Below are 26580 nucleotides of genomic sequence, written 5' to 3'. Positions count from 1 at the left end.
TTGGCCGGAAAACGCGTTTTCGGCCGAAAACGTGTACGTTTGCACTTCCCCGCCACAGGGAAGCTGCTAGCCGGGAATTCTCTGCCTGGTTCTACCCGCTGCCCGGAACGCTACGCAGGGCAAAAGCGGTTCTCGTCCTCCGTGCTTGCTTTTTCTCAGAAAGAGCCGTGGTGTGCGTTTTCGCCGGAAAACGCGTTTTCGGCTGAAAACGTGTACGTTTGCACTTCCCCGCCACAGGGAAGCTGCTAGCCGGGAATTCTCTGCCTGGTTCTACCCGCTGCCCGGAACGCTGCGCAGGGCAAAATCGGTTCTCGTCCTCCGTGCTTGCTTTTTCTCAGAAAGAGCCGTGGTGTGCGTTTTCGCCGGAAAACGCGTTTTCGGCCGAAAACGTGTACGTTTGCACTTTCCCGCCACAGGGAAGCTGCTAGCCGGGAATTCTCTGCCTGGTTCTACCCGCTGCCCGGAACGCTACGCAGGGCAAAAGCGGTTCTCGTCCTCCGTGCTTGCTTTTTCTCAGAAAGAGCCGTGGTGTGCGTTTTCGCCGGAAAACGCGTTTTCGGCCGAAAACGTGTACGTTTGCACTTCCCCGCCACAGGGAAGCTGCTAGCGGGGAATTCTCTGCCTGGTTCTACCCGCTGCCCGGAACGCTACGCAGGGCAAAAGCGGTTCTCGTCCTCCGTGCTTGCTTTTTCTCAGAAAGAGCCGTGGTGTGCGTTTTCGCCGGAAAACGCGTTTTCGGCCGAAAACGTGTACGTTTGCACTTCCCCGCCACAGGGAAGCTGCTAGCCGGGAATTCTCTGCCTGGTTCTACCCGCTGCCCGGAACGCTACGCAGGGCAAAAGCGGTTCTCGTCCTCCGTGCTTGCTTTTTCTCAGAAAGAGCCGTGGTGTGCGTTTTCGCCGGAAAACGCGTTTTCGGCCGAAAACGTGTACGTTTGCACTTCCCCGCCACAGGGAAGCTGCTAGCCGGGAATTCTCTGCCTGGTTCTACCCGCTGCCCGGAGCGCTACGCAGGGCAAAAGCGGTTCTCGTCCTCCGTGCTTGCTTTTTCTCAGAAAGAGCCGTGGTGTGCGTTTTCGCCGGAAAACGCGTTTTCGGCCGAAAACGTGTACGTTTGCACTTCCCCGCCACAGGGAAGCTGCTAGCCGGGAATTCTCTGCCCGGTTCTACCCGCTGCCCGGAACGCTACACAGGGCAAAAGCGGTTCTCGTCCTCCGTGCTTGCTTTTTCTCAGAAAGAGCCGTGGTGTGCGTTTTCGCCGGAAAACGCGTTTTCGGCCGAAAACGTGTACGTTTGCACTTCCCCGCCACAGGGAAGCTGCTAGCCGGGAATTCTCTGCCTGGTTCTACCCGCTGCCCGGAACGCTACGCAGGGCAAAAGCGGTTCTCGTCCTCGGTGCTTGCTTTTTCTCAGAAAGAGCCGTGGTGTGCGTTTTCGCCGGAAAACGCGTTTTCGGCCGAAAACGTGTACGTTTGCACTTCCCCGCCACAGGGAAGCTGCTAGCCGGGAATTCTCTGCCTGGTTCTACCCGCTGTCCGGAGCGCTACGCAGGGCAAAAGCGGTTCTCGTCCTCCGTGCTTGCTTTTTCTCAGAAAGAGCCGTGGTGTGCGTTTTCGCCGGAAAACGCGTTTTCGGCCGAAAACGTGTACGTTTGCACTTCCCCGCCACAGGGAAGCTGCTAGCCGGGAATTCTCTGCCTGGTTCTACCCGCTGCCCGGAACGCTACGCAGGGCAAAAGCGGTTCTCGTCCTCGGTGCTTGCTTTTTCTCAGAAAGAGCCGTGGTGTGCGTTTTCGCCGGAAAACGCGTTTTCGGCCGAAAACGTGTACGTTTGCACTTCCCCGCCACAGGGAAGCTGCTAGCCGGGAATTCTCTGCCTGGTTCTACCCGCTGCCCGGAACGCTACGCAGGGCAAAAGCGGTTCTCGTCCTCCGTGCTTGCTTTTTCTCAGAAAGAGCCGTGGTGTGCGTTTTCGCCGGAAAACGCGTTTTCGGCCGAAAACGTGTACGTTTGCACTTTCCCGCCACAGGGAAGCTGCTAGCCGGGAATTCTCTGCCTGGTTCTACCCGCTGCCCGGAACGCTACGCAGGGCAAAAGCGGTTCTCGTCCTCCGTGCTTGCTTTTTCTCAGAAAGAGCCGTGGTGTGCGTTTTCGCCGGAAAAGTCGTTTTCGGCCGAAAACGTGTACGTTTGCACTTCCCCGCCACAGGGAAGCTGCTAGCCGGGAATTCTCTGCCTGGTTCTACCCGCTGCCCGGAACGCTACGCAGGGCAAAAGCGGTTCTCGTCCTCCGTGCTTGCTTTTTCTCAGAAAGAGCCGTGGTGTGCGTTTTCGCCGGAAAACGCGTTTTCGGCCGAAAACGTGTACGTTTGCACTTCCCCGCCACAGGGAAGCTGCTAGCCGGGAATTCTCTGCCTGGTTCTACCCGCTGCCCGGAACGCTACGCAGGGCAAAAGCGGTTCTCGTCCTCCGTGCTTGCTTTTTCTCAGAAAGAGCCGTGGTGTGCGTTTTCGCCGGAAAACGCGTTTTCGGCCGAAAACGTGTACGTTTGCGCTTCCCCGCCACAGGGAAGCTGCTAGCCGGGAATTCTCTGCCTGGTTCTACCCGCTGCCCGGAGCGCTACGCAGGGCAAAAGCGGTTCTCGTCCTCCGTGCTTGCTTTTTCTCAGAAAGAGCCGTGGTGTGCGTTTTGGCCGGAAAACGCGTTTTCGGCCGAAAACGTGTACGTTTGCACTTCCCCGCCACAGGGAAGCTGCTAGCCGGGAATTCTCTGCCTGGTTCTACCCGCTGCCCGGAACGCTACGCAGGGCAAAAGCGGTTCTCGTCCTCCGTGCTTGCTTTATCTCAGAAAGTGCCGTGGTGTGCGTTTTCGCCGGAAAACGCGTTTTCGGCCGAAAACGTGTACGTTTGCACTTCCCCGCCACAGGGAAGCTGCTAGCCGGGAATTCTCTGCCTGGTTCTACCCGCTGCCCGGAACGCTACGCAGGGCAAAAGCGGTTCTCGTCCTCCGTGCTTGCTTTTTCTCAGAAAGAGCCGTGGTGTGCGTTTTGGCCGGAAAACGCGTTTTCGGCCGAAAACGTGTACGTTTGCACTTCCCCGCCACAGGGAAGCTGCTAGCCGGGAATTCTCTGCCTGGTTCTACCCGCTGCCCGGAACGCTACGCAGGGCAAAAGCGGTTCTCGTCCTCCGTGCTTGCTTTTTCTCAGAAAGAGCCGTGGTGTGCGTTTTCGCCGGAAAACGCGTTTTCGGCCGAAAACGTGTACGTTTGCACTTCCCCGCCACAGGGAAGCTGCTAGCCGGGAATTCTCTGCCTGGTTCTACCCGCTGCCCGGAACGCTACGCAGGGCAAAAGCGGTTCTCGTCCTCCGTGCTTGCTTTTTCTCAGAAAGAGCCGTGGTGTGCGTTTTCGCCGGAAAACGCGTTTTCGGCCGAAAACGTGTACGTTCGCACTTCCCCGCCACAGGGAAGCTGCTAGCCGGGAATTCTCTGCCTGGTTCTACCCGCTGCCCGGAACGCTACGCAGGGCAAAAGCGGTTCTCGTCCTCCGTGCTTGCTTTTTCTCAGAAAGAGCCGTGGTGTGCGTTTTGGCCGGAAAACGCGTTTTCGGCCGAAAACGTGTACGTTTGCACTTCCCCGCCACAGGGAAGCTGCTAGCCGGGAATTCTCTGCCTGGTTCTACCCGCTGCCCGGAACGCTACGCAGGGCAAAAGCGGTTCTCGTCCTCCGTGCTTGCTTTTTCTCAGAAAGAGCCGTGGTGTGCGTTTTCGCCGGAAAACGCGTTTTCGGCCGAAAACGTGTACGTTTGCACTTCCCCGCCACAGGGAAGCTGCTAGCCGGGAATTCTCTGCCTGGTTCTACCCGCTGCCCGGAACGCTGCGCAGGGCAAAATCGGTTCTCGTCCTCCGTGCTTGCTTTTTCTCAGAAAGAGCCGTGGTGTGCGTTTTCGCCGGAAAACGCGTTTTCGGCCGAAAACGTGTACGTTTGCACTTTCCCGCCACAGGGAAGCTGCTAGCCGGGAATTCTCTGCCTGGTTCTACCCGCTGCCCGGAACGCTACGCAGGGCAAAAGCGGTTCTCGTCCTCCGTGCTTGCTTTTTCTCAGAAAGAGCCGTGGTGTGCGTTTTCGCCGGAAAACGCGTTTTCGGCCGAAAACGTGTACGTTTGCACTTCCCCGCCACAGGGAAGCTGCTAGCGGGGAATTCTCTGCCTGGTTCTACCCGCTGCCCGGAACGCTACGCAGGGCAAAAGCGGTTCTCGTCCTCCGTGCTTGCTTTTTCTCAGAAAGAGCCGTGGTGTGCGTTTTCGCCGGAAAACGCGTTTTCGGCCGAAAACGTGTACGTTTGCACTTCCCCGCCACAGGGAAGCTGCTAGCGGGGAATTCTCTGCCTGGTTCTACCCGCTGCCCGGAACGCTACGCAGGGCAAAAGCGGTTCTCGTCCTCCGTGCTTGCTTTTTCTCAGAAAGAGCCGTGGTGTGCGTTTTCGCCGGAAAACGCGTTTTCGGCCGAAAACGTGTACGTTTGCACTTCCCCGCCACAGGGAAGCTGCTAGCCGGGAATTCTCTGCCTGGTTCTACCCGCTGCCCGGAGCGCTACGCAGGGCAAAAGCGGTTCTCGTCCTCCGTGCTTGCTTTTTCTCAGAAAGAGCCGTGGTGTGCGTTTTCGCCGGAAAACGCGTTTTCGGCCGAAAACGTGTACGTTTGCACTTTCCCGCCACAGGGAAGCTGCTAGCCGGGAATTCTCTGCCTGGTTCTACCCGCTGCCCGGAACGCTACGCAGGGCAAAAGCGGTTCTCGTCCTTCGTGCTTGCTTTTTCTCAGAAAGAGCCGTGGTGTGCGTTTTCGCCGGAAAACGCGTTTTCGGCCGAAAACGTGTACGTTTGCACTTCCCCGCCACAGGGAAGCTGCTAGCCGGGAATTCTCTGCCTGGTTCTACCCGCTGCCCGGAACGCTACGCAGGGCAAAAGCGGTTCTCGTCCTCCGTGCTTGCTTTTTCTCAGAAAGAGCCGTGGTGTGCGTTTTCACCGGAAAACGCGTTTTTGGCCGAAAACGTGTACGTTTGCACTTCCCCGCCACAGGGAAGCTGCTAGCCGGGAATTCTCTGCCTGGTTCTACCCGCTGCCCGGAACGCTACGCAGGGCAAAAGCGGTTCTCGTCCTCCGTGCTTGCTTTTTCTCAGAAAGAGCCGTGGTGTGCGTTTTCGCCGGAAAACGCGTTTTCGGACGAAAACGTGTACGTTTGCACTTCCCCGCCACAGGGAAGCTGCTAGCCGGGAATTCTCTGCCTGGTTCTACCCGCTGCTTCCCCGCCACAGGGAAGCTGCTAGCCGGGAATTCTCTGCCTGGTTCTACCCGCTGCCCGGAACGCTACGCAGGGCAAAAGCGGTTCTCGTTCGTTTTCGGCCGAAAACGTGTACGTTTGCACTTCCCCGCCACAGGGAAGCTGCTAGCCGGGAATTCTCTGCCTGGTTCTACCCGCTGCCCGGAACGCTACGCAGGGCAAAAGCGGTTCTCGTCCTCCGTGCTTGCTTTTTCTCAGAAAGAGCCGTGGTGTGCGTTTTCGCCGGAAAACGCGTTTTCGGCCGAAAACGTGTACGTTTGCACTTCCCCGCCACAGGGAAGCTGCTAGCCGGGAATTCTCTGCCTGGTTCTACCCGCTGCCCGGAACGCTACGCAGGGCAAAAGCGGTTCTCGTCCTCCGTGCTTGCTTTTTCTCAGAAAGAGCCGTGGTGTGCGTTTTCGCCGGAAAACGCGTTTTCGGCCGAAAACGTGTACGTTTGCACTTCCCCGCCACAGGGAAGCTGCTAGCCGGGAATTCTCTGCCTGGTTCTACCCGCTGCCCGGAACGCTACGCAGGGCAAAAGCGGTTCTCGTCCTCCGTGCTTGCTTTTTCTCAGAAAGAGCCGTGGTGTGCGTTTTCGCCGGAAAACGCGTTTTCGGCCGAAAACGTGTACGTTTGCACTTCCCCGCCACAGGGAAGCTGCTAGCCGGGAATTCTCTGCCTGGTTCTACCCGCTGCCCGGAACGCTACGCAGGGCAAAAGCGGTTCTCGTCCTCCGTGCTTGCTTTTTCTCAGAAAGAGCCGTGGTGTGCGTTTTCGGCCGGAAAACGCGTTTTCGGCCGAAAACGTGTACGTTTGCACTTCCCCGCCACAGGGAAGCTGCTAGCCGGGAATTCTCTGCCTGGTTCTACCCGCTGCCCGGAACGCTACGCAGGGCAAAAGCGGTTCTCGTCCTCCGTGCTTGCTTTTTCTCAGAAAGAGCCGTGGTGTGCGTTTTCGCCGGAAAACGCGTTTTCGGCCGAAAACGTGTACGTTTGCACTTCCCCGCCACAGGGAAGCTGCTAGCCGGGAATTCTCTGCCTGGTTCTACCCGCTGCCCGGAACGCTACGCAGGGCAAAAGCGGTTCTCGTCCTCCGTGCTTGCTTTTTCTCAGAAAGAGCCGTGGTGTGCGTTTTCGCCGGAAAACGCGTTTTCGGCCGAAAACGTGTACGTTTGCACTTCCCCGCCACAGGGAAGCTGCTAGCCGGGAATTCTCTGCCTGGTTCTACCCGCTGCCCGGAACGCTACGCAGGGCAAAAGCGGTTCTCGTCCTCCGTGCTTGCTTTTTCTCAGAAAGAGCCGTGGTGTGCGATTTCGCCGGAAAACGCGTTTTCGGCCGAAAACGTGTACGTTTGCACTTCCCCGCCACAGGGAAGCTGCTAGCCGGGAATTCTCTGCCTGGTTCTACCCGCTGCCCGGAACGCTACGCAGGGCAAAAGCGGTTCTCGTCCTCCGTGCTTGCTTTTTCTCAGAAAGAGCCGTGGTGTGCGATTTCGCCGGAAAACGCGTTTTCGGCCGAAAACGTGTACGTTTGCACTTCCCCGCCACAGGGAAGCTGCTAGCCGGGAATTCTCTGCCTGGTTCTACCCGCTGCCCGGAACGCTACGCAGGGCAAAAGCGGTTCTCGTCCTCCGTGCTTGCTTTTTCTCAGAAAGAGCCGTGGTGTGCGTTTTCGCCGGAAAACGCGTTTTCGGCCGAAAACGTGTACGTTTGCACTTCCCCGCCACAGGGAAGCTGCTAGCCGGGAATTCTCTGCCTGGTTCTACCCGCTGCCCGGAACGCTACGCAGGGCAAAAGCGGTTCTCGTCCTCCGTGCTTGCTTTTTCTCAGAAAGAGCCGTGGTGTGCGTTTTCGCCGGAAAACGCGTTTTCGGCCGAAAACGTGTACGTTTGCACTTCCCCGCCACAGGGAAGCTGCTAGCCGGGAATTCTCTGCCTGGTTCTACCCGCTGCCCGGAACGCTACGCAGGGCAAAAGCGGTTCTCGTCCTCCGTGCTTGCTTTTTCTCAGAAAGAGCCGTGGTGTGCGTTTTCGCCGGAAAACGCGTTTTCGGCCGAAAACGTGTACGTTTGCACTTCCCCGCCACAGGGAAGCTGCTAGCCGGGAATTCTCTGCCTGGTTCTACCCGCTGCCCGGAACGCTACGCAGGGCAAAAGCGGTTCTCGTCCTCCGTGCTTGCTTTTTCTCAGAAAGAGCCGTGGTGTGCGTTTTCGCCGGAAAACGCGTTTTCGGCCGAAAACGTGTACGTTTGCACTTCCCCGCCACAGGGAAGCTGCTAGCCGGGAATTCTCTGCCTGGTTCTACCCGCTGCCCGGAACGCTACGCAGGGCAAAAGCGGTTCTCGTCCTCCGTGCTTGCTTTTTCTCAGAAAGAGCCGTGGTGTGCGTTTTCGCCGGAAAACGCGTTTTCGGCCGAAAACGTGTACGTTTGCACTTCCCCGCCACAGGGAAGCTGCTAGCCGGGAATTCTCTGCCTGGTTCTACCCGCTGCCCGGAACGCTACGCAGGGCAAAAGCGGTTCTCGTCCTCCGTGCTTGCTTTTTCTCAGAAAGAGCCGTGGTGTGCGTTTTCGCCGGAAAACGCGTTTTCGGCCGAAAACGTGTACGTTTGCACTTCCCCGCCACAGGGAAGCTGCTAGCCGGGAATTCTCTGCCTGGTTCTACCCGCTGCCCGGAACGCTACGCAGGGCAAAAGCGGTTCTCGTCCTCCGTGCTTGCTTTTTCTCAGAAAGAGCCGTGGTGTGCGTTTTCGCCGGAAAACGCGTTTTCGGCCGAAAACGTGTACGTTTGCACTTCCCCGCCACAGGGAAGCTGCTAGCCGGGAATTCTCTGCCTGGTTCTACCCGCTGCCCGGAACGCTACGCAGGGCAAAAGCGGTTCTCGTCCTCCGTGCTTGCTTTTTCTCAGAAAGAGCCGTGGTGTGCGTTTTCGCCGGAAAACGCGTTTTCGGCCGAAAACGTGTACGTTTGCACTTCCCCGCCACAGGGAAGCTGCTAGCCGGGAATTCTCTGCCTGGTTCTACCCGCTGCCCGGAACGCTACGCAGGGCAAAAGCGGTTCTCGTCCTCCGTGCTTGCTTTTTCTCAGAAAGAGCCGTGGTGTGCGTTTTCGCCGGAAAACGCGTTTTCGGCCGAAAACGTGTACGTTTGCACTTCCCCGCCACAGGGAAGCTGCTAGCCGGGAATTCTCTGCCTGGTTCTACCCGCTGCCCGGAACGCTACGCAGGGCAAAAGCGGTTCTCGTCCTCCGTGCTTGCTTTTTCTCAGAAAGAGCCGTGGTGTGCGTTTTCGCCGGAAAACGCGTTTTCGGCCGAAAACGTGTACGTTTGCACTTCCCCGCCACAGGGAAGCTGCTAGCCGGGAATTCTCTGCCTGGTTCTACCCGCTGCCCGGAACGCTACGCAGGGCAAAAGCGGTTCTCGTCCTCCGTGCTTGCTTTTTCTCAGAAAGAGCCGTGGTGTGCGTTTTCGCCGGAAAACGCGTTTTCGGCCGAAAACGTGTACGTTTGCACTTCCCCGCCACAGGGAAGCTGCTAGCCGGGAATTCTCTGCCTGGTTCTACCCGCTGCCCGGAACGCTACGCAGGGCAAAAGCGGTTCTCGTCCTCCGTGCTTGCTTTTTCTCAGAAAGAGCCGTGGTGTGCGTTTTCGCCGGAAAACGCGTTTTCGGCCGAAAACGTGTACGTTTGCACTTCCCCGCCACAGGGAAGCTGCTAGCCGGGAATTCTCTGCCTGGTTCTACCCGCTGCCCGGAACGCTACGCAGGGCAAAAGCGGTTCTCGTCCTCCGTGCTTGCTTTTTCTCAGAAAGAGCCGTGGTGTGCGTTTTCGCCGGAAAACGCGTTTTCGGCCGAAAACGTGTACGTTTGCACTTCCCCGCCACAGGGAAGCTGCTAGCCGGGAATTCTCTGCCTGGTTCTACCCGCTGCCCGGAACGCTACGCAGGGCAAAAGCGGTTCTCGTCCTCCGTGCTTGCTTTTTCTCAGAAAGAGCCGTGGTGTGCGTTTTCGCCGGAAAACGCGTTTTCGGCCGAAAACGTGTACGTTTGCACTTCCCCGCCACAGGGAAGCTGCTAGCCGGGAATTCTCTGCCTGGTTCTACCCGCTGCCCGGAACGCTACGCAGGGCAAAAGCGGTTCTCGTCCTCCGTGCTTGCTTTTTCTCAGAAAGAGCCGTGGTGTGCGTTTTCGCCGGAAAACGCGTTTTCGGCCGAAAACGTGTACGTTTGCACTTCCCCGCCACAGGGAAGCTGCTAGCCGGGAATTCTCTGCCTGGTTCTACCCGCTGCCCGGAACGCTACGCAGGGCAAAAGCGGTTCTCGTCCTCCGTGCTTGCTTTTTCTCAGAAAGAGCCGTGGTGTGCGTTTTCGCCGGAAAACGCGTTTTCGGCCGAAAACGTGTACGTTTGCACTTCCCCGCCACAGGGAAGCTGCTAGCCGGGAATTCTCTGCCTGGTTCTACCCGCTGCCCGGAACGCTACGCAGGGCAAAAGCGGTTCTCGTCCTCCGTGCTTGCTTTTTCTCAGAAAGAGCCGTGGTGTGCGTTTTCGCCGGAAAACGCGTTTTCGGCCGAAAACGTGTACGTTTGCACTTCCCCGCCACAGGGAAGCTGCTAGCCGGGAATTCTCTGCCTGGTTCTACCCGCTGCCCGGAACGCTACGCAGGGCAAAAGCGGTTCTCGTCCTCCGTGCTTGCTTTTTCTCAGAAAGAGCCGTGGTGTGCGTTTTCGCCGGAAAACGCGTTTTCGGCCGAAAACGTGTACGTTTGCACTTCCCCGCCACAGGGAAGCTGCTAGCCGGGAATTCTCTGCCTGGTTCTACCCGCTGCCCGGAACGCTACGCAGGGCAAAAGCGGTTCTCGTCCTCCGTGCTTGCTTTTTCTCAGAAAGAGCCGTGGTGTGCGTTTTCGCCGGAAAACGCGTTTTCGGCCGAAAACGTGTACGTTTGCACTTCCCCGCCACAGGGAAGCTGCTAGCCGGGAATTCTCTGCCTGGTTCTACCCGCTGCCCGGAACGCTACGCAGGGCAAAAGCGGTTCTCGTCCTCCGTGCTTGCTTTTTCTCAGAAAGAGCCGTGGTGTGCGTTTTCGCCGGAAAACGCGTTTTCGGCCGAAAACGTGTACGTTTGCACTTCCCCGCCACAGGGAAGCTGCTAGCCGGGAATTCTCTGCCTGGTTCTACCCGCTGCCCGGAACGCTACGCAGGGCAAAAGCGGTTCTCGTCCTCCGTGCTTGCTTTTTCTCAGAAAGAGCCGTGGTGTGCGTTTTCGCCGGAAAACGCGTTTTCGGCCGAAAACGTGTACGTTTGCACTTCCCCGCCACAGGGAAGCTGCTAGCCGGGAATTCTCTGCCTGGTTCTACCCGCTGCCCGGAACGCTACGCAGGGCAAAAGCGGTTCTCGTCCTCCGTGCTTGCTTTTTCTCAGAAAGAGCCGTGGTGTGCGTTTTCGCCGGAAAACGCGTTTTCGGCCGAAAACGTGTACGTTTGCACTTCCCCGCCACAGGGAAGCTGCTAGCCGGGAATTCTCTGCCTGGTTCTACCCGCTGCCCGGAACGCTACGCAGGGCAAAAGCGGTTCTCGTCCTCCGTGCTTGCTTTTTCTCAGAAAGAGCCGTGGTGTGCGTTTTCGCCGGAAAACGCGTTTTCGGCCGAAAACGTGTACGTTTGCACTTCCCCGCCACAGGGAAGCTGCTAGCCGGGAATTCTCTGCCTGGTTCTACCCGCTGCCCGGAACGCTACGCAGGGCAAAAGCGGTTCTCGTCCTCCGTGCTTGCTTTTTCTCAGAAAGAGCCGTGGTGTGCGTTTTCGCCGGAAAACGCGTTTTCGGCCGAAAACGTGTACGTTTGCACTTCCCCGCCACAGGGAAGCTGCTAGCCGGGAATTCTCTGCCTGGTTCTACCCGCTGCCCGGAACGCTACGCAGGGCAAAAGCGGTTCTCGTCCTCCGTGCTTGCTTTTTCTCAGAAAGAGCCGTGGTGTGCGTTTTCGCCGGAAAACGCGTTTTCGGCCGAAAACGTGTACGTTTGCACTTCCCCGCCACAGGGAAGCTGCTAGCCGGGAATTCTCTGCCTGGTTCTACCCGCTGCCCGGAACGCTACGCAGGGCAAAAGCGGTTCTCGTCCTCCGTGCTTGCTTTTTCTCAGAAAGAGCCGTGGTGTGCGTTTTCGCCGGAAAACGCGTTTTCGGCCGAAAACGTGTACGTTTGCACTTCCCCGCCACAGGGAAGCTGCTAGCCGGGAATTCTCTGCCTGGTTCTACCCGCTGCCCGGAACGCTACGCAGGGCAAAAGCGGTTCTCGTCCTCCGTGCTTGCTTTTTCTCAGAAAGAGCCGTGGTGTGCGTTTTCGCCGGAAAACGCGTTTTCGGCCGAAAACGTGTACGTTTGCACTTCCCCGCCACAGGGAAGCTGCTAGCCGGGAATTCTCTGCCTGGTTCTACCCGCTGCCCGGAACGCTACGCAGGGCAAAAGCGGTTCTCGTCCTCCGTGCTTGCTTTTTCTCAGAAAGAGCCGTGGTGTGCGTTTTCGCCGGAAAACGCGTTTTCGGCCGAAAACGTGTACGTTTGCACTTCCCCGCCACAGGGAAGCTGCTAGCCGGGAATTCTCTGCCTGGTTCTACCCGCTGCCCGGAACGCTACGCAGGGCAAAAGCGGTTCTCGTCCTCCGTGCTTGCTTTTTCTCAGAAAGAGCCGTGGTGTGCGTTTTCGCCGGAAAACGCGTTTTCGGCCGAAAACGTGTACGTTTGCACTTCCCCGCCACAGGGAAGCTGCTAGCCGGGAATTCTCTGCCTGGTTCTACCCGCTGCCCGGAACGCTACGCAGGGCAAAAGCGGTTCTCGTCCTCCGTGCTTGCTTTTTCTCAGAAAGAGCCGTGGTGTGCGTTTTCGCCGGAAAACGCGTTTTCGGCCGAAAACGTGTACGTTTGCACTTCCCCGCCACAGGGAAGCTGCTAGCCGGGAATTCTCTGCCTGGTTCTACCCGCTGCCCGGAACGCTACGCAGGGCAAAAGCGGTTCTCGTCCTCCGTGCTTGCTTTTTCTCAGAAAGAGCCGTGGTGTGCGTTTTCGCCGGAAAACGCGTTTTCGGCCGAAAACGTGTACGTTTGCACTTCCCCGCCACAGGGAAGCTGCTAGCCGGGAATTCTCTGCCTGGTTCTACCCGCTGCCCGGAACGCTACGCAGGGCAAAAGCGGTTCTCGTCCTCCGTGCTTGCTTTTTCTCAGAAAGAGCCGTGGTGTGCGTTTTCGCCGGAAAACGCGTTTTCGGCCGAAAACGTGTACGTTTGCACTTCCCCGCCACAGGGAAGCTGCTAGCCGGGAATTCTCTGCCTGGTTCTACCCGCTGCCCGGAACGCTACGCAGGGCAAAAGCGGTTCTCGTCCTCCGTGCTTGCTTTTTCTCAGAAAGAGCCGTGGTGTGCGTTTTCGCCGGAAAACGCGTTTTCGGCCGAAAACGTGTACGTTTGCACTTCCCCGCCACAGGGAAGCTGCTAGCCGGGAATTCTCTGCCTGGTTCTACCCGCTGCCCGGAACGCTACGCAGGGCAAAAGCGGTTCTCGTCCTCCGTGCTTGCTTTTTCTCAGAAAGAGCCGTGGTGTGCGTTTTCGCCGGAAAACGCGTTTTCGGCCGAAAACGTGTACGTTTGCACTTCCCCGCCACAGGGAAGCTGCTAGCCGGGAATTCTCTGCCTGGTTCTACCCGCTGCCCGGAACGCTACGCAGGGCAAAAGCGGTTCTCGTCCTCCGTGCTTGCTTTTTCTCAGAAAGAGCCGTGGTGTGCGTTTTCGCCGGAAAACGCGTTTTCGGCCGAAAACGTGTACGTTTGCACTTCCCCGCCACAGGGAAGCTGCTAGCCGGGAATTCTCTGCCTGGTTCTACCCGCTGCCCGGAACGCTACGCAGGGCAAAAGCGGTTCTCGTCCTCCGTGCTTGCTTTTTCTCAGAAAGAGCCGTGGTGTGCGTTTTCGCCGGAAAACGCGTTTTCGGCCGAAAACGTGTACGTTTGCACTTCCCCGCCACAGGGAAGCTGCTAGCCGGGAATTCTCTGCCTGGTTCTACCCGCTGCCCGGAACGCTACGCAGGGCAAAAGCGGTTCTCGTCCTCCGTGCTTGCTTTTTCTCAGAAAGAGCCGTGGTGTGCGTTTTCGCCGGAAAACGCGTTTTCGGCCGAAAACGTGTACGTTTGCACTTCCCCGCCACAGGGAAGCTGCTAGCCGGGAATTCTCTGCCTGGTTCTACCCGCTGCCCGGAACGCTACGCAGGGCAAAAGCGGTTCTCGTCCTCCGTGCTTGCTTTTTCTCAGAAAGAGCCGTGGTGTGCGTTTTCGCCGGAAAACGCGTTTTCGGCCGAAAACGTGTACGTTTGCACTTCCCCGCCACAGGGAAGCTGCTAGCCGGGAATTCTCTGCCTGGTTCTACCCGCTGCCCGGAACGCTACGCAGGGCAAAAGCGGTTCTCGTCCTCCGTGCTTGCTTTTTCTCAGAAAGAGCCGTGGTGTGCGTTTTCGCCGGAAAACGCGTTTTCGGCCGAAAACGTGTACGTTTGCACTTCCCCGCCACAGGGAAGCTGCTAGCCGGGAATTCTCTGCCTGGTTCTACCCGCTGCCCGGAACGCTACGCAGGGCAAAAGCGGTTCTCGTCCTCCGTGCTTGCTTTTTCTCAGAAAGAGCCGTGGTGTGCGTTTTCGCCGGAAAACGCGTTTTCGGCCGAAAACGTGTACGTTTGCACTTCCCCGCCACAGGGAAGCTGCTAGCCGGGAATTCTCTGCCTGGTTCTACCCGCTGCCCGGAACGCTACGCAGGGCAAAAGCGGTTCTCGTCCTCCGTGCTTGCTTTTTCTCAGAAAGAGCCGTGGTGTGCGTTTTCGCCGGAAAACGCGTTTTCGGCCGAAAACGTGTACGTTTGCACTTCCCCGCCACAGGGAAGCTGCTAGCCGGGAATTCTCTGCCTGGTTCTACCCGCTGCCCGGAACGCTACGCAGGGCAAAAGCGGTTCTCGTCCTCCGTGCTTGCTTTTTCTCAGAAAGAGCCGTGGTGTGCGTTTTCGCCGGAAAACGCGTTTTCGGCCGAAAACGTGTACGTTTGCACTTCCCCGCCACAGGGAAGCTGCTAGCCGGGAATTCTCTGCCTGGTTCTACCCGCTGCCCGGAACGCTACGCAGGGCAAAAGCGGTTCTCGTCCTCCGTGCTTGCTTTTTCTCAGAAAGAGCCGAGAGCCGTGGTGTGCGTTTTCGCCGGAAAACGCGTTTTCGGCCGAAAACGTGTACGTTTGCACTTCCCCGCCACAGGGAAGCTGCTAGCCGGGAATTCTCTGCCTGGTTCTACCCGCTGCCCGGAACGCTACGCAGGGCAAAAGCGGTTCTCGTCCTCCGTGCTTGCTTTTTCTCAGAAAGAGCCGTGGTGTGCGTTTTCGCCGGAAAACGCGTTTTCGGCCGAAAACGTGTACGTTTGCACTTCCCCGCCACAGGGAAGCTGCTAGCCGGGAATTCTCTGCCTGGTTCTACCCGCTGCCCGGAACGCTACGCAGGGCAAAAGCGGTTCTCGTCCTCCGTGCTTGCTTTTTCTCAGAAAGAGCCGTGGTGTGCGTTTTCGCCGGAAAACGCGTTTTCGGCCGAAAACGTGTACGTTTGCACTTCCCCGCCACAGGGAAGCTGCTAGCCGGGAATTCTCTGCCTGGTTCTACCCGCTGCCCGGAACGCTACGCAGGGCAAAAGCGGTTCTCGTCCTCCGTGCTTGCTTTTTCTCAGAAAGAGCCGTGGTGTGCGTTTTCGCCGGAAAACGCGTTTTCGGCCGAAAACGTGTACGTTTGCACTTCCCCGCCACAGGGAAGCTGCTAGCCGGGAATTCTCTGCCTGGTTCTACCCGCTGCCCGGAACGCTACGCAGGGCAAAAGCGGTTCTCGTCCTCCGTGCTTGCTTTTTCTCAGAAAGAGCCGTGGTGTGCGTTTTCGCCGCGCCACAGGGAAGCTGCTAGCCGGGAATTCTCTGCCTGGTTCTACCCGCTGCCCGGAACGCTACGCAGGGCAAAAGCGGTTCTCGTCCTCCGTGCTTGCTTTTTCTCAGAAAGAGCCGTGGTGTGCGTTTTCGCCGGAAAACGCGTTTTCGGCCGAAAACGTGTACGTTTGCACTTCCCCGCCACAGGGAAGCTGCTAGCCGGGAATTCTCTGCCTGGTTCTACCCGCTGCCCGGAACGCTACGCAGGGCAAAAGCGGTTCTCGTCCTCCGTGCTTGCTTTTTCTCAGAAAGAGCCGTGGTGTGCGTTTTCGCCGGAAAACGCGTTTTCGGCCGAAAACGTGTACGTTTGCACTTCCCCGCCACAGGGAAGCTGCTAGCCGGGAATTCTCTGCCTGGTTCTACCCGCTGCCCGGAACGCTACGCAGGGCAAAAGCGGTTCTCGTCCTCCGTGCTTGCTTTTTCTCAGAAAGAGCCGTGGTGTGCGTTTTCGCCGGAAAACGCGTTTTCGGCCGAAAACGTGTACGTTTGCACTTCCCCGCCACAGGGAAGCTGCTAGCCGGGAATTCTCTGCCTGGTTCTACCCGCTGCCCGGAACGCTACGCAGGGCAAAAGCGGTTCTCGTCCTCCGTGCTTGCTTTTTCTCAGAAAGAGCCGTGGTGTGCGTTTTCGCCGGAAAACGCGTTTTCGGCCGAAAACGTGTACGTTTGCACTTCCCCGCCACAGGGAAGCTGCTAGCCGGGAATTCTCTGCCTGGTTCTACCCGCTGCCCGGAACGCTACGCAGGGCAAAAGCGGTTCTCGTCCTCCGTGCTTGCTTTTTCTCAGAAAGAGCCGTGGTGTGCGTTTTCGCCGGAAAACGCGTTTTCGGCCGAAAACGTGTACGTTTGCACTTCCCCGCCACAGGGAAGCTGCTAGCCGGGAATTCTCTGCCTGGTTCTACCCGCTGCCCGGAACGCTACGCAGGGCAAAAGCGGTTCTCGTCCTCCGTGCTTGCTTTTTCTCAGAAAGAGCCGTGGTGTGCGTTTTCGCCGGAAAACGCGTTTTCGGCCGAAAACGTGTACGTTGCACTTCCCCGCCACAGGGAAGCTGCTAGCCGGGAATTCTCTGCCTGGTTCTACCCGCTGCCCGGAACGCTACGCAGGGCAAAAGCGGTTCTCGTCCTCCGTGCTTGCTTTTTCTCAGAAAGAGCCGTGGTGTGCGTTTTCGCCGGAAAACGCGTTTTCGGCCGAAAACGTGTACGTTTGCACTTCCCCGCCACAGGGAAGCTGCTAGCCGGGAATTCTCTGCCTGGTTCTACCCGCTGCCCGGAACGCTACGCAGGGCAAAAGCGGTTCTCGTCCTCCGTGCTTGCTTTTTCTCAGAAAGAGCCGTGGTGTGCGTTTTCGCCGGAAAACGCGTTTTCGGCCGAAAACGTGTACGTTTGCACTTCCCCGCCACAGGGAAGCTGCTAGCCGGGAATTCTCTGCCTGGTTCTACCCGCTGCCCGGAACGCTACGCAGGGCAAAAGCGGTTCTCGTCCTCCGTGCTTGCTTTTTCTCAGAAAGAGCCGTGGTGTGCGTTTTCGCCGGAAAACGCGTTTTCGGCCGAAAACGTGTACGTTTGCACTTCCCCGCCACAGGGAAGCTGCTAGCCGGGAATTCTCTGCCTGGTTCTACCCGCTGCCCGGAACGCTACGCAGGGCAAAAGCGGTTCTCGTCCTCCGTGCTTGCTTTTTCTCAGAAAGAGCCGTGGTGTGCGTTTTCGCCGGAAAACGCGTTTTCGGCCGAAAACGTGTACGTTTGCACTTCCCCGCCACAGGGAAGCTGCTAGCCGGGAATTCTCTGCCTGGTTCTACCCGCTGCCCGGAACGCTACGCAGGGCAAAAGCGGTTCTCGTCCTCCGTGCTTGCTTTTTCTCAGAAAGAGCCGTGGTGTGCGTTTTCGCCGGAAAACGCGTTTTCGGCCGAAAACGTGTACGTTTGCACTTCCCCGCCACAGGGAAGCTGCTAGCCGGGAATTCTCTGCCTGGTTCTACCCGCTGCCCGGAACGCTACGCAGGGCAAAAGCGGTTCTCGTCCTCCGTGCTTGCTTTTTCTCAGAAAGAGCCGTGGTGTGCGTTTTCGCCGGAAAACGCGTTTTCGGCCGAAAACGTGTACGTTTGCACTTCCCCGCCACAGGGAAGCTGCTAGCCGGGAATTCTCTGCCTGGTTCTACCCGCTGCCCGGAACGCTACGCAGGGCAAAAGCGGTTCTCGTCCTCCGTGCTTGCTTTTTCTCAGAAAGAGCCGTGGTGTGCGTTTTCGCCGGAAAACGCGTTTTCGGCCGAAAACGTGTACGTTTGCACTTCCCCGCCACAGGGAAGCTGCTAGCCGGGAATTCTCTGCCTGGTTCTACCCGCTGCCCGGAACGCTACGCAGGGCAAAAGCGGTTCTCGTCCTCCGTGCTTGCTTTTTCTCAGAAAGAGCCGTGGTGTGCGTTTTCGCCGGAAAACGCGTTTTCGGCCGAAAACGTGTACGTTTGCACTTCCCCGCCACAGGGAAGCTGCTAGCCGGGAATTCTCTGCCTGGTTCTACCCGCTGCCCGGAACGCTACGCAGGGCAAAAGCGGTTCTCGTCCTCCGTGCTTGCTTTTTCTCAGAAGAGCCGTGGTGTGCGTTTTCGCCGGAAAACGCGTTTTCGGCCGAAAACGTGTACGTTTGCACTTCCCCGCCACAGGGAAGCTGCTAGCCGGGAATTCTCTGCCTGGTTCTACCCGCTGCCCGGAACGCTACGCAGGGCAAAAGCGGTTCTCGTCCTCCGTGCTTGCTTTTTCTCAGAAAGAGCCGTGGTGTGCGTTTTCGCCGGAAAACGCGTTTTCGGCCGAAAACGTGTACGTTTGCACTTCCCCGCCACAGGGAAGCTGCTAGCCGGGAATTCTCTGCCTGGTTCTACCCGCTGCCCGGAACGCTACGCAGGGCAAAAGCGGTTCTCGTCCTCCGTGCTTGCTTTTTCTCAGAAAGAGCCGTGGTGTGCGTTTTCGCCGGAAAACGCGTTTTCGGCCGAAAACGTGTACGTTTGCACTTCCCCGCCACAGGGAAGCTGCTAGCCGGGAATTCTCTGCCTGGTTCTACCCGCTGCCCGGAACGCTACGCAGGGCAAAAGCGGTTCTCGTCCTCCGTGCTTGCTTTTTCTCAGAAAGAGCCGTGGTGTGCGTTTTCGCCGGAAAACGCGTTTTCGGCCGAAAACGTGTACGTTTGCACTTCCCCGCCACAGGGAAGCTGCTAGCCGGGAATTCTCTGCCTGGTTCTACCCGCTGCCCGGAACGCTACGCAGGGCAAAAGCGGTTCTCGTCCTCCGTGCTTGCTTTTTCTCAGAAAGAGCCGTGGTGTGCGTTTTCGCCGGAAAACGCGTTTTCGGCCGAAAACGTGTACGTTTGCACTTCCCCGCCACAGGGAAGCTGCTAGCCGGGAATTCTCTGCCTGGTTCTACCCGCTGCCCGGAACGCTACGCAGGGCAAAAGCGGTTCTCGTCCTCCGTGCTTGCTTTTTCTCAGAAAGAGCCGTGGTGTGCGTTTTCGCCGGAAAACGCGTTTTCGGCCGAAAACGTGTACGTTTGCACTTCCCCGCCACAGGGAAGCTGCTAGCCGGGAATTCTCTGCCTGGTTCTACCCGCTGCCCGGAACGCTACGCAGGGCAAAAGCGGTTCTCGTCCTCCGTGCTTGCTTTTTCTCAGAAAGAGCCGTGGTGTGCGTTTTCGCCGGAAAACGCGTTTTCGGCCGAAAACGTGTACGTTTGCACTTCCCCGCCACAGGGAAGCTGCTAGCCGGGAATTCTCTGCCTGGTTCTACCCGCTGCCCGGAACGCTACGCAGGGCAAAAGCGGTTCTCGTCCTCCGTGCTTGCTTTTTCTCAGAAAGAGCCGTGGTGTGCGTTTTCGCCGGAAAACGCGTTTTCGGCCGAAAACGTGTACGTTTGCACTTCCCCGCCACAGGGAAGCTGCTAGCCGGGAATTCTCTGCCTGGTTCTACCCGCTGCCCGGAACGCTACGCAGGGCAAAAGCGGTTCTCGTCCTCCGTGCTTGCTTTTTCTCAGAAAGAGCCGTGGTGTGCGTTTTCGCCGGAAAACGCGTTTTCGGCCGAAAACGTGTACGTTTGCACTTCCCCGCCACAGGGAAGCTGCTAGCCGGGAATTCTCTGCCTGGTTCTACCCGCTGCCCGGAACGCTACGCAGGGCAAAAGCGGTTCTCGTCCTCCGTGCTTGCTTTTTCTCAGAAAGAGCCGTGGTGTGCGTTTTCGCCGGAAAACGCGTTTTCGGCCGAAAACGTGTACGTTTGCACTTCCCCGCCACAGGGAAGCTGCTAGCCGGGAATTCTCTGCCTGGTTCTACCCGCTGCCCGGAACGCTACGCAGGGCAAAAGCGGTTCTCGTCCTCCGTGCTTGCTTTTTCTCAGAAAGAGCCGTGGTGTGCGTTTTCGCCGGAAAACGCGTTTTCGGCCGAAAACGTGTACGTTTGCACTTCCCCGCCACAGGGAAGCTGCTAGCCGGGAATTCTCTGCCTGGTTCTACCCGCTGCCCGGAACGCTACGCAGGGCAAAAGCGGTTCTCGTCCTCCGTGCTTGCTTTTTCTCAGAAAGAGCCGTGGTGTGCGTTTTCGCCGGAAAACGCGTTTTCGGCCGAAAACGTGTACGTTTGCACTTCCCCGCCACAGGGAAGCTGCTAGCCGGGAATTCTCTGCCTGGTTCTACCCGCTGCCCGGAACGCTACGCAGGGCAAAAGCGGTTCTCGTCCTCCGTGCTTGCTTTTTCTCAGAAAGAGCCGTGGTGTGCGTTTTCGCCGGAAAACGCGTTTTCGGCCGAAAACGTGTACGTTTGCACTTCCCCGCCACAGGGAAGCTGCTAGCCGGGAATTCTCTGCCTGGTTCTACCCGCTGCCCGGAACGCTACGCAGGGCAAAAGCGGTTCTCGTCCTCCGTGCTTGCTTTTTCTCAGAAAGAGCCGTGGTGTGCGTTTTCGCCGGAAAACGCGTTTTCGGCCGAAAACGTGTACGTTTGCACTTCCCCGCCACAGGGAAGCTGCTAGCCGGGAATTCTCTGCCTGGTTCTACCCGCTGCCCGGAACGCTACGCAGGGCAAAAGCGGTTCTCGTCCTCCGTGCTTGCTTTTTCTCAGAAAGAGCCGTGGTGTGCGTTTTCGCCGGAAAACGCGTTTTCGGCCGAAAACGTGTACGTTTGCACTTCCCCGCCACAGGGAAGCTGCTAGCCGGGAATTCTCTGCCTGGTTCTACCCGCTGCCCGGAACGCTACGCAGGGCAAAAGCGGTTCTCGTCCTCCGTGCTTGCTTTTTCTCAGAAAGAGCCGTGGTGTGCGTTTTCGCCGGAAAACGCGTTTTCGGCCGAAAACGTGTACGTTTGCACTTCCCCGCCACAGGGAAGCTGCTAGCCGGGAATTCTCTGCCTGGTTCTACCCGCTGCCCGGAACGCTACGCAGGGCAAAAGCGGTTCTCGTCCTCCGTGCTTGCTTTTTCTCAGAAAGAGCCGTGGTGTGCGTTTTCGCCGGAAAACGCGTTTTCGGCCGAAAACGTGTACGTTTGCACTTCCCCGCCACAGGGAAGCTGCTAGCCGGGAATTCTCTGCCTGGTTCTACCCGCTGCCCGGAACGCTACGCAGGGCAAAAGCGGTTCTCGTCCTCCGTGCTTGCTTTTTCTCAGAAAGAGCCGTGGTGTGCGTTTTCGCCGGAAAACGCGTTTTCGGCCGAAAACGTGTACGTTTGCACTTCCCCGCCACAGGGAAGCTGCTAGCCGGGAATTCTCTGCCTGGTTCTACCCGCTGCCCGGAACGCTACGCAGGGCAAAAGCGGTTCTCGTCCTCCGTGCTTGCTTTTTCTCAGAAAGAGCCGTGGTGTGCGTTTTCGCCGGAAAACGCGTTTTCGGCCGAAAACGTGTACGTTTGCACTTCCCCGCCACAGGGAAGCTGCTAGCCGGGAATTCTCTGCCTGGTTCTACCCGCTGCCCGGAACGCTACGCAGGGCAAAAGCGGTTCTCGTCCTCCGTGCTTGCTTTTTCTCAGAAAGAGCCGTGGTGTGCGTTTTCGCCGGAAAACGCGTTTTCGGCCGAAAACGTGTACGTTTGCACTTCCCCGCCACAGGGAAGCTGCTAGCCGGGAATTCTCTGCCTGGTTCTACCCGCTGCCCGGAACGCTACGCAGGGCAAAAGCGGTTCTCGTCCTCCGTGCTTGCTTTTTCTCAGAAAGAGCCGTGGTGTGCGTTTTCGCCGGAAAACGCGTTTTCGGCCGAAAACGTGTACGTTTGCACTTCCCCGCCACAGGGAAGCTGCTAGCCGGGAATTCTCTGCCTGGTTCTACCCGCTGCCCGGAACGCTACGCAGGGCAAAAGCGGTTCTCGTCCTCCGTGCTTGCTTTTTCTCAGAAAGAGCCGTGGTGTGCGTTTTCGCCGGAAAACGCGTTTTCGGCCGAAAACGTGTACGTTTGCACTTCCCCGCCACAGGGAAGCTGCTAGCCGGGAATTCTCTGCCTGGTTCTACCCGCTGCCCGGAACGCTACGCAGGGCAAAAGCGGTTCTCGTCCTCCGTGCTTGCTTTTTCTCAGAAAGAGCCGTGGTGTGCGTTTTCGCCGGAAAACGCGTTTTCGGCCGAAAACGTGTACGTTTGCACTTCCCCGCCACAGGGAAGCTGCTAGCCGGGAATTCTCTGCCTGGTTCTACCCGCTGCCCGGAACGCTACGCAGGGCAAAAGCGGTTCTCGTCCTCCGTGCTTGCTTTTTCTCAGAAAGAGCCGTGGTGTGCGTTTTCGCCGGAAAACGCGTTTTCGGCCGAAAACGTGTACGTTTGCACTTCCCCGCCACAGGGAAGCTGCTAGCCGGGAATTCTCTGCCTGGTTCTACCCGCTGCCCGGAACGCTACGCAGGGCAAAAGCGGTTCTCGTCCTCCGTGCTTGCTTTTTCTCAGAAAGAGCCGTGGTGTGCGTTTTCGCCGGAAAACGCGTTTTCGGCCGAAAACGTGTACGTTTGCACTTCCCCGCCACAGGGAAGCTGCTAGCCGGGAATTCTCTGCCTGGTTCTACCCGCTGCCCGGAACGCTACGCAGGGCAAAAGCGGTTCTCGTCCTCCGTGCTTGCTTTTTCTCAGAAAGAGCCGTGGTGTGCGTTTTCGCCGGAAAACGCGTTTTCGGCCGAAAACGTGTACGTTTGCACTTCCCCGCCACAGGGAAGCTGCTAGCCGGGAATTCTCTGCCTGGTTCTACCCGCTGCCCGGAACGCTACGCAGGGCAAAAGCGGTTCTCGTCCTCCGTGCTTGCTTTTTCTCAGAAAGAGCCGTGGTGTGCGTTTTCGCCGGAAAACGCGTTTTCGGCCGAAAACGTGTACGTTTGCACTTCCCCGCCACAGGGAAGCTGCTAGCCGGGAATTCTCTGCCTGGTTCTACCCGCTGCCCGGAACGCTACGCAGGGCAAAAGCGGTTCTCGTCCTCCGTGCTTGCTTTTTCTCAGAAAGAGCCGTGGTGTGCGTTTTCGCCGGAAAACGCGTTTTCGGCCGAAAACGTGTACGTTTGCACTTCCCCGCCACAGGGAAGCTGCTAGCCGGGAATTCTCTGCCTGGTTCTACCCGCTGCCCGGAACGCTACGCAGGGCAAAAGCGGTTCTCGTCCTCCGTGCTTGCTTTTTCTCAGAAAGAGCCGTGGTGTGCGTTTTCGCCGGAAAACGCGTTTTCGGCCGAAAACGTGTACGTTTGCACTTCCCCGCCACAGGGAAGCTGCTAGCCGGGAATTCTCTGCCTGGTTCTACCCGCTGCCCGGAACGCTACGCAGGGCAAAAGCGGTTCTCGTCCTCCGTGCTTGCTTTTTCTCAGAAAGAGCCGTGGTGTGCGTTTTCGCCGGAAAACGCGTTTTCGGCCGAAAACGTGTACGTTTGCACTTCCCCGCCACAGGGAAGCTGCTAGCCGGGAATTCTCTGCCTGGTTCTACCCGCTGCCCGGAACGCTACGCAGGGCAAAAGCGGTTCTCGTCCTCCGTGCTTGCTTTTTCTCAGAAAGAGCCGTGGTGTGCGTTTTCGCCGGAAAACGCGTTTTCGGCCGAAAACGTGTACGTTTGCACTTCCCCGCCACAGGGAAGCTGCTAGCCGGGAATTCTCTGCCTGGTTCTACCCGCTGCCCGGAACGCTACGCAGGGCAAAAGCGGTTCTCGTCCTCCGTGCTTGCTTTTTCTCAGAAAGAGCCGTGGTGTGCGTTTTCGCCGGAAAACGCGTTTTCGGCCGAAAACGTGTACGTTTGCACTTCCCCGCCACAGGGAAGCTGCTAGCCGGGAATTCTCTGCCTGGTTCTACCCGCTGCCCGGAACGCTACGCAGGGCAAAAGCGGTTCTCGTCCTCCGTGCTTGCTTTTTCTCAGAAAGAGCCGTGGTGTGCGTTTTCGCCGGAAAACGCGTTTTCGGCCGAAAACGTGTACGTTTGCACTTCCCCGCCACAGGGAAGCTGCTAGCCGGGAATTCTCTGCCTGGTTCTACCCGCTGCCCGGAACGCTACGCAGGGCAAAAGCGGTTCTCGTCCTCCGTGCTTGCTTTTTCTCAGAAAGAGCCGTGGTGTGCGTTTTCGCCGGAAAACGCGTTTTCGGCCGAAAACGTGTACGTTTGCACTTCCCCGCCACAGGGAAGCTGCTAGCCGGGAATTCTCTGCCTGGTTCTACCCGCTGCCCGGAACGCTACGCAGGGCAAAAGCGGTTCTCGTCCTCCGTGCTTGCTTTTTCTCAGAAAGAGCCGTGGTGTGCGTTTTCGCCGGAAAACGCGTTTTCGGCCGAAAACGTGTACGTTTGCACTTCCCCGCCACAGGGAAGCTGCTAGCCGGGAATTCTCTGCCTGGTTCTACCCGCTGCCCGGAACGCTACGCAGGGCAAAAGCGGTTCTCGTCCTCCGTGCTTGCTTTTTCTCAGAAAGAGCCGTGGTGTGCGTTTTCGCCGGAAAACGCGTTTTCGGCCGAAAACGTGTACGTTTGCACTTCCCCGCCACAGGGAAGCTGCTAGCCGGGAATTCTCTGCCTGGTTCTACCCGCTGCCCGGAACGCTACGCAGGGCAAAAGCGGTTCTCGTCCTCCGTGCTTGCTTTTTCTCAGAAAGAGCCGTGGTGTGCGTTTTCGCCGGAAAACGCGTTTTCGGCCGAAAACGTGTACGTTTGCACTTCCCCGCCACAGGGAAGCTGCTAGCCGGGAATTCTCTGCCTGGTTCTACCCGCTGCCCGGAACGCTACGCAGGGCAAAAGCGGTTCTCGTCCTCCGTGCTTGCTTTTTCTCAGAAAGAGCCGTGGTGTGCGTTTTCGCCGGAAAACGCGTTTTCGGCCGAAAACGTGTACGTTTGCACTTCCCCGCCACAGGGAAGCTGCTAGCCGGGAATTCTCTGCCTGGTTCTACCCGCTGCCCGGAACGCTACGCAGGGCAAAAGCGGTTCTCGTCCTCCGTGCTTGCTTTTTCTCAGAAAGAGCCGTGGTGTGCGTTTTCGCCGGAAAACGCGTTTTCGGCCGAAAACGTGTACGTTTGCACTTCCCCGCCACAGGGAAGCTGCTAGCCGGGAATTCTCTGCCTGGTTCTACCCGCTGCCCGGAACGCTACGCAGGGCAAAAGCGGTTCTCGTCCTCCGTGCTTGCTTTTTCTCAGAAAGAGCCGTGGTGTGCGTTTTCGCCGGAAAACGCGTTTTCGGCCGAAAACGTGTACGTTTGCACTTCCCCGCCACAGGGAAGCTGCTAGCCGGGAATTCTCTGCCTGGTTCTACCCGCTGCCCGGAACGCTACGCAGGGCAAAAGCGGTTCTCGTCCTCCGTGCTTGCTTTTTCTCAGAAAGAGCCGTGGTGTGCGTTTTCGCCGGAAAACGCGTTTTCGGCCGAAAACGTGTACGTTTGCACTTCCCCGCCACAGGGAAGCTGCTAGCCGGGAATTCTCTGCCTGGTTCTACCCGCTGCCCGGAACGCTACGCAGGGCAAAAGCGGTTCTCGTCCTCCGTGCTTGCTTTTTCTCAGAAAGAGCCGTGGTGTGCGTTTTCGCCGGAAAACGCGTTTTCGGCCGAAAACGTGTACGTTTGCACTTCCCCGCCACAGGGAAGCTGCTAGCCGGGAATTCTCTGCCTGGTTCTACCCGCTGCCCGGAACGCTACGCAGGGCAAAAGCGGTTCTCGTCCTCCGTGCTTGCTTTTTCTCAGAAAGAGCCGTGGTGTGCGTTTTCGCCGGAAAACGCGTTTTCGGCCGAAAACGTGTACGTTTGCACTTCCCCGCCACAGGGAAGCTGCTAGCCGGGAATTCTCTGCCTGGTTCTACCCGCTGCCCGGAACGCTACGCAGGGCAAAAGCGGTTCTCGTCCTCCGTGCTTGCTTTTTCTCAGAAAGAGCCGTGGTGTGCGTTTTCGCCGGAAAACGCGTTTTCGGCCGAAAACGTGTACGTTTGCACTTCCCCGCCACAGGGAAGCTGCTAGCCGGGAATTCTCTGCCTGGTTCTACCCGCTGCCCGGAACGCTACGCAGGGCAAAAGCGGTTCTCGTCCTCCGTGCTTGCTTTTTCTCAGAAAGAGCCGTGGTGTGCGTTTTCGCCGGAAAACGCGTTTTCGGCCGAAAACGTGTACGTTTGCACTTCCCCGCCACAGGGAAGCTGCTAGCCGGGAATTCTCTGCCTGGTTCTACCCGCTGCCCGGAACGCTACGCAGGGCAAAAGCGGTTCTCGTCCTCCGTGCTTGCTTTTTCTCAGAAAGAGCCGTGGTGTGCGTTTTCGCCGGAAAACGCGTTTTCGGCCGAAAACGTGTACGTTTGCACTTCCCCGCCACAGGGAAGCTGCTAGCCGGGAATTCTCTGCCTGGTTCTACCCGCTGCCCGGAACGCTACGCAGGGCAAAAGCGGTTCTCGTCCTCCGTGCTTGCTTTTTCTCAGAAAGAGCCGTGGTGTGCGTTTTCGCCGGAAAACGCGTTTTCGGCCGAAAACGTGTACGTTTGCACTTCCCCGCCACAGGGAAGCTGCTAGCCGGGAATTCTCTGCCTGGTTCTACCCGCTGCCCGGAACGCTACGCAGGGCAAAAGCGGTTCTCGTCCTCCGTGCTTGCTTTTTCTCAGAAAGAGCCGTGGTGTGCGTTTTCGCCGGAAAACGCGTTTTCGGCCGAAAACGTGTACGTTTGCACTTCCCCGCCACAGGGAAGCTGCTAGCCGGGAATTCTCTGCCTGGTTCTACCCGCTGCCCGGAACGCTACGCAGGGCAAAAGCGGTTCTCGTCCTCCGTGCTTGCTTTTTCTCAGAAAGAGCCGTGGTGTGCGTTTTCGCCGGAAAACGCGTTTTCGGCCGAAAACGTGTACGTTTGCACTTCCCCGCCACAGGGAAGCTGCTAGCCGGGAATTCTCTGCCTGGTTCTACCCGCTGCCCGGAACGCTACGCAGGGCAAA

The sequence above is a fragment of the Athene noctua genome, chromosome 30, assembly GCF_965140245.1.
Source record: "Athene noctua chromosome 30, bAthNoc1.hap1.1, whole genome shotgun sequence".
NCBI lineage: Eukaryota > Metazoa > Chordata > Aves > Strigiformes > Strigidae > Athene > Athene noctua.
This window is presented reverse-complemented; position numbering follows the sequence as displayed.